This window comes from Rhamphochromis sp. 'chilingali' (assembly GCF_963969265.1).
Source record: "Rhamphochromis sp. 'chilingali' genome assembly, chromosome: 2".
NCBI classification, from domain to species: Eukaryota; Metazoa; Chordata; class Actinopteri; order Cichliformes; family Cichlidae; genus Rhamphochromis; species Rhamphochromis sp. 'chilingali'.
This window is the reverse complement of record NC_137930.1, coordinates 63,613,026-63,620,757: the sequence shown is the minus strand read 5'-3', so window position 1 is coordinate 63,620,757 and position 7,732 is coordinate 63,613,026.

Here is a 7,732-nt window from a genome sequence, read left to right as displayed (position 1 = left end):
GAATGCCGAACTGGTGGAATTCCCTTTTTCTCTTCACAGGAACATCTTCTATCAAAGACTTTCTGTTTTCTCTTCAACCATTTACCAAAGCTGAACAACAGCTTAGCAATAGTCCCATGTTTCCCAGAGGACAGTCCTATCCACTTGTGCTGGGAGACCGTCTGTTCACAGGCCCTTGTAAGCTCACAGGGCATCATCAATAGAGAGACAGGCAACGTTGAACCATAAGCTGACTGGCCTGGGAACAGAGGTGTAGCTCTGAACAAAGTACTGGGATAATGATGAGAAAATGCTACCATGAGAAAATAGTTTACACTGGAGAGCCGGAGGGGTAAAATACTTAACACCAGACTTAAAGAAAATGTTTAGGTGTTGATCCAGTTTCCCAGTTAGGCTGATGAGCTTTCTGTGCTTGCTTCTCAGCATGAGAGGAAGCCTTTGAGCTGAAAAGGATGCCCACATACTCCACTGTTAGCATTGTTGTCATAACAAAATGGGACTTCTTCTGTAATGTCCAGAAATGTCTTCTGCATTTACAGTTCAAGCTTTGCTCCTCACATTTTTCTCATAGACCTCCCTAGCTCTCAGTCGTAAAGCTTATTTGCTGGTACTAAAGGTAAATTTGAAAAATGTTTGTCAATGTTTAAAACAAATCTTGCTAATGTTACACTATTATTAATTAAACCGTAATTTCCACCTGTATTTATGATTTACTCAGTCTAAACTGCAGTGTCCACACACTACAACAGTTACATGTCAGTCAGTGCAAACATTGAACTTCTGTGTTTTTTGTTATTGTATCTGTAACAATAATAGATGCATAAAGATGGAAAGCTGAATTGCGCTTACTTGTCTTATTGACTCAATGTTGCACTTCACAACTTACCATGCTATCTCTATCAAATCTTATTTCAGCTTCAGCCTAAATGGTCAATACAATACTGTGTACAGGGTAGTTAACAAATCATTGTATTTAAAGCATGATACAAATAAATAAAAATAAATTACTTAAACTGTTCCATAAACTAGCTAATATGTCATTCCTTGAGGTCACACTGAAGTCACAGTCGAGTAATCTTGGGTAACAGATTTGTGCAGAAATATCTGTACGTGAAAACCAAGCAGCTTAAGAAATTCTTAATGTAAGACCCAGACTGAGACAAGTTAAAAGGACAGGGTGGGAAGGCTGAGAGGACAAGAGACATTCAAAGGAAAAAAATTTAATTCCAAGCTCTCGTCCACTTTCCTTTAAGATTTTAAGGACACAACAGTACTCCATCCTGAGATATGCTAAGTTTTCAAATAATAGATTATTAGGAATCACATCACTCATGCAAAAATAATATTTTATGTTGGACTAATTGTGTCATCATTAGCATTTTTCATAGATTTGGCTGAAGCAACATTGGTTCATTCCTTGAGTTAGGAACCTTTTCAATAGTACATTATTGAAGCAGCATGTTTTCATCGTGACAGAGAACGGAAAAAAAGTCAGCAAAAAGGCTCTCTTCAAAAAACTTGGAAACGATTCATATACTTTAAGGAAGTACAAGAAAGCCTGCTTAAGAGAGTTTAGGCTGTGTCAAGAAAAAAGATAACCATACCAAATATGACTCGGGATAATCAATTTTTGGGCCATTCCTAATGCTGAGTAAGCCTTTGAGTTTGTTTATTTTCTATAAGGTATATTGCACTCACAATCACACCTATGGACAAGTTAACCTGACATGCATATCTTTGACTAAAGGAGAAACCTTGAATACCTGGAGATAACTGGCAATGCCACACAGATGGGCATTAGCTGGCTAGTGAGTTTAAGCCAGGAATCCCTTACTCTATGCACTGTCATGCCTTCCTACATTACATAGGTATAACTCAAATAAATGGCATTCCTAGAAACCAACAGCCCACAGCTAGTAGAAGTGGGGCTAATTTCAAAAGGAAGAATACCATATTGCAGATAATCTACATGATGCATGTGTGAAAGATTGGTGAGTTTCTTGCGGTAAGCCCCTCGATTGTCAATATCATCAATGGCTCTCCCAAAGAGACAAGCTTCTTATTATTTTTCTCAAAGCTATCACCCTGTCCATACCGCTCATTCTGTTCCTGTCAGCAGTGCTGCTCATCAGACACCCCAGACACATTTTCTTTTCTTGTCTGCTCTCTCTTTTTTATATCTACACAATAGAAGAGATAATACTGATACAGTCTTGGTGTAACTTTGATGGTTTTCTGGTTTACATTGAATTTTCCAGCAGATCCCTCTTTTTGATCTTCAGTTTTCCCTAAACTTTTCAATTTGAAGATGTGAAAAGCGAAACATTAAAATTAAGACTACCTGTGTTAAAAATCAAAAATGTATTTCTGTTATTTCCATTCAATTAGTCTTTACTTTTCCACATCCATGGTGGCAAAGCTGCAAATAGAATTTGTAGAGACTAATTAGTGCTGCTCACACAAATGCCTTTCTGTTTCCAAGCTAGTGGGCTGCTGCATACACACCGAAAGGGTCCCTCAACTGAAAACATGCAATCATTGTATTGAGTCATGTGTGCAGAAGTGTGGAGCACTTTTTCAAATCAGTTGAAAAAGTGCTCCACCAACCCCTCATACCTGACAATTCTTGGTCAGCACTCTGCGTTTGGGATTTTTCTTGCATTACGCCACATGCACTTATTTGTTGCTTAACCTCTTAAGCCTCAAGCCTAACTCATCTCCTGCCTTTTCCCCCCGTATCAGGGAGCATTGGGGCTTAAGAGGTTAATAAGCTTTAAATGCAAAGACCATATTTATCTAAATGTACAGTAACTTCAATGATAATTCAGTGTGATCTATCACATGCTGTCAGAGAAACAGTAACCTTAAGCACTGCTTCATCACTATGTCCCCACTCAAACTAGAGTATTCCCTAACAGATCAGCTTAAAGGGGATTTATGGATTTCAAGGGCTTTGAACTGACAGGAAACAGCATGCAAACAGCACTCTCATGAGTCAAATCCCACTCTTTAAAGATCAGTCCATTGATCGCAAACTCATCTCAAAGGTATTTTGTAGCCAGTGAATTTTGAAAGTTCATTGGCTTTGAAAACAAACTTGTTACAAAGCCAGTTTTTGACATCATGTTTGAAATATGCTACTTGTACTCGATCAGGCAAGCCAGACCTATGGAGGGGTGAAAAGCCTTCTCTCATAGAGTCCTGTTGAAGCTGAGCAAAGAAAAAAAAATCTAAATAAAAAAAAAAACAACCCTAAAAATTGTACATGAAAGCAAGAAATCTTGATAAATAAACAGAAAGACAGAGTTTAAGAAAAATCTGTTTTCAAATTCCAGAGTGAGAAAGGTTGCTGTTTGACAGTCCCACAGAATCATTAATAGCCCATGGTCTGGAACACTGTAACTATACGTCTTTATCAGCTACACTGAGGCAAAAACATTAAATTGAGGATGTGTCACGATGCCTTGTGAAAGTAAAATATTGACCTACTTACTTTATATTTCTATAATGTCTTGTCTTTCAATGGAATCAATAGGAGAATTTTATTTTAGCATTTCTGACATTTTAACTCTTTATTCCTTTCAGAAAAAGGTCTCACACCACCTTGCATAATCAAAACATTTAGAAAGGTAGAATTGTTTATGCTGTCTGGGTTAAGTCTGAGATGAGTTATTTAACTTCTTTAACTATGTTGTAACTTTAGAGGTTTATTTTAGCATTGAAAATCAGTGTGGGAGATATCACTTTTACAACACTGTGCCCAAACTGGAATGGTTCATGAATAATTGGAAACTTGACACCTTTGTGGGCTTTAACCTCCTAGGACCTGGCGTCCACATATGTGGACATCACATTTTGGGTTATTTACACCAAAATACTAAATTTTGCTCTACAAGGACCTGATATCCACTTACGAGGACATTATACTGCTACTGTTCTATCAAAATTTTAAACGAATATCTTCATATGTGGCTCTCATTTTTCTTAGAAACAAAAATTAGGTAAAAAAAAATCTGGTAATTCTTTGTTTTTACATTCATCAGGTCCCAATCAGCCCAAATATCAAAGATAAATTAAAAATGCATGCCGTGAAAGAGTTCGGGTCTTAGGAGGTTAAAGCAGTTCAATCAGGTCATCTCAGTATAGAAACAATGTTAGTGAAGGTCACAAATGATATTCGTATGGCCTCTTATCTTTGTGTTTGTCCTGCTAGACCTCAGCACAGCATTCAATACTGTTGATCTTGATTTTTTCTTACAACCATTAGAGCATACCATAGATATTAAAGCTATTACATTGCAGTTGTTTGAATTATATCTGAGACTCAAATTTGTTCATGCAAATGGCAAGGCAAGGCAAGGCAAGGCAAGGCAAGGCAAGGCAAGGCAAGGCAAGGCAAGTTTATTTGTATAGCACAATTCAACAACAAGGTGATTCAAAGTGCTTTACAGAGACATTAGAAACAAGAACAAATAAAAAGCATGATTTAAAATTGATTAAAACAAGCAAATAAACTAACTAACTAATTAACAAACAAACAAACAAACAAACAAACAAACAAACAAACAAACAAACAAACAAACAAAACAGTATATAAAATCAAAACAGATAAAATCAGAACAGTAGATAAAATCAGTAGTTAAATGTAAGTTTTGAAATTTAAGCTTAAAGTGTGGATTTGGTGCTTTATTCAAATGCAGCTGAGAACAGGTGAGTCTTCAACCTGGATTTAAATAAACTGAGTGTTTCAGCTGATCTGAGGCTTTCTGGGAGTTTGTTCCAGATATAAGGAGCATAAAAGCTGAATGCAGCTTCTCCGTGTCTGGTTCTGACTCTGGGAACTGATAAAAGACCGGATCCAGATGACCTGAGGGATCTGGAAGGTTCATACTGGGTCAGGAGGTCATTGATGTATTTTGGTCCTAAACCATTCAGAGCTTTATAGACCAGCATCAGAACTTTAAAGTCTATCCTCTGACGGACAGGCAGCCAGTGTAAAGACCTCAGAGCTGGACTGATGTGGTCCACTTTTTTGGTCTTAGTGAGGACTCGAGCAGCAGAGTTCTGAATGAGCTGTAGTTGTCTGACTGATTTTTTAGGTAGACCTGTAAAGATGCTGTTACAGTAATCAAGCCTACTAAAGAATGAATGCATGGACTAGTTTTTCCAGGTCCTGTTGAGACATCAGATCTTTTATCCTTGACATATTCTTGAGGTGATAGTAAGCTGACTTTGTTATTGTCTTAATGTGTTTTTCTAAGTTTAGGTCTGCATCCATCACTACACCCAAATTTCTCGCCTGGTTTCTGGTTTTTAGATGTATAGATTGAAGTTCTCTGGTGACCTGTAATCGTTTTTCTTTGGCGCCAAAGACTATTACCTCAGTTTTGTTTTTGTTTAGCTGGAGAAAATTGTGGCACAACCAGTCATTGATTTCCTCAATGCATTTACCAAGAGCCTGTACAGGGCCTCGGTCTCCTGGTGACATTGTGATATATATTTGTGTGTCATCTGCATAGCTGTGATAGTTTATTTTGTTGTTGTTTATAATCTGTGCCAGTGGGAGCATGTAGATGTTAAACAGAAGGGGTCCCAAGATGGAACCTTGGGGAACTCCACATGTGATACTTGTCTGCTCAGATGTGAAGTTACCTATTGATACAAAGTATTTCCTGTTTTCTACGTATGTTTTGAACCAGTTTAGTACAGTTCCTGAAAGACCTGTCCAGTTCTCCAGTCGTTTGAGTAATATGTTGTGGTCAACTGTATCAAATGCTGCACTGAGATCCAGTAAAACTAGGACTGACATTTTTTCCACTGTCTGTATTCAGACATATGTCATTAAACACTTTGGTCAGAGCGGTTTCAGTGCTGTGGTTCTGTCTAAAACCTGACTGGAAGGCATCGTAGCAATTATTCTGTTTTAAGAAGTAACTGAGCTGTTGAGAAACTGCTTTTTCAATGATCTTACTTAAAAACGGGAGATTTGAGATCGGCCTGTAGTTGTTCATTTGTGTCTTGTCAAGATTGTCCTTTTTCAGTATAGGTTTGATTACAGCAGTTTTTAGTGATTCTGGAAACACACCTGATAATAAAGAAAAGTTGACGATCTGTAACAGGTCTGACTCCAAAGTCTTTGAGACCTTTTTGAAAAAACTTGTTGGCAGGACATCTAAACAGCAAGAGGAGGAGTTCAGTTGACCTAAGATGTCCTCCAGGTCTTTGCTGTTAATAGGTTGAAACTGTTTCATGGTGTTTAAACAGTTTTTTGGTGGACACAGTACATATCCTGGATCTGCTGTTGATGTACCAATTGCTTGTCTAATTTTTTGGATTTTTTCAGTGAAGAATTTGGCAAAGTCATTGCAGGCCATGGTCGAATGAAGTTCAGCTGCCACTGACACAGGAGGGTTTGTTAGCCTGTCAACTGTAGAAAATAAGACCCGAGCATTATGGCTGTTTTTAGTGATGATGTCAGAGAAGTAGGACCTCCTTGCATTCCTCAGTTGTAAATTATAATTGTGAAGTTTCTCTTTATAAATGTCATAATGAACCTGGAGGTTTGTTTTTCTCCATCTGCGCTCAGCTTTCCTACACTCTCTTTTTTCTTTTTTCACCAGTGTGGAGTTTCTCCATGGAGACTTTTTCCTTCCAGAGATAACCTTCACCTTAATGGGAGCAATAGTGTCCATTACATTTAACATGTTAGCATTGAAGCTATTGACGAGCTCATTGACTGACCCTCTGGGCAGGTCAGGTGTTAATGGGAAGACCTGGTTAAAAATTGCACTACTGTGTTCAGTTATACACCGTTTTGTGATCACTGTTGTTGATATATTTGTGTGGGCTGAGATTTTACTTTCAAAGAAAACACAGTAATGATCAGACAGGCCCACATCAGACACAGTAACCTTTGAAATGCTCAGGCTCTTGGAGATCAGTAGGTCGAGAGTGTGTCCTCTATTATGTGTGGCCTCTGTTACATGCTGAGTCAGCCCAAAGTTGCCCAGAGTGTTACTCAGGTCTTTAGTCCCTTTGTCCTGAGGGTTGTCCACATGAATGTTAAAATCCCCAGCAATAATTACACAGTCAAAATCAACACAGATCACAGACAGCAGTTCACTGAGGTCATTAAAAAAGTCTGTGCAGTATTTGGGAGGCCTGTAAACATTAAGAAACACAACTTTGGATGGGGCCTTCAGCTGTAAAGCCACATATTCAAAAGACTGAAAACTTCCAGGAGATAGCTGCTTACATTGAAATGATTCATTAAATAAGACAGCAACCCCTCCTCCTCTCCTGCTCACCCTGGCCTCACTGATAAAACTGTAGTTAGGAGGGGTCGTCTCGATGAGAACAGCTCCACTGTTATTTTGGTCCAACCAAGTTTCAGTTAAAAACATAAAATCAAGGCTGTGCTCAGTGATTAAATCATTAATTAAAAATGTTTTCCCAGCTAGAGATCTGATGTTTAATAAAGCCAACTTAAGTGTTTTAGAGGTATTACTTGTCCCCTCGTGTTTGGGAGCAGTCTGTGGCACACAAGGTATGTTTACTATGTTTAAAGATCTTTTAGAGTGCAGCTCTCTGTGTTTTGACCAGGCCACATGTCTCCTGTCACCTAAAAGTACAGAAATTTTAAAACCTTCTAGTAAACACGGTCCCAGCTTCTCCTGGGAAAAGTCATCACTGCCATAATCCTCACAGCCCGGACCCTTCACACATCACGCAT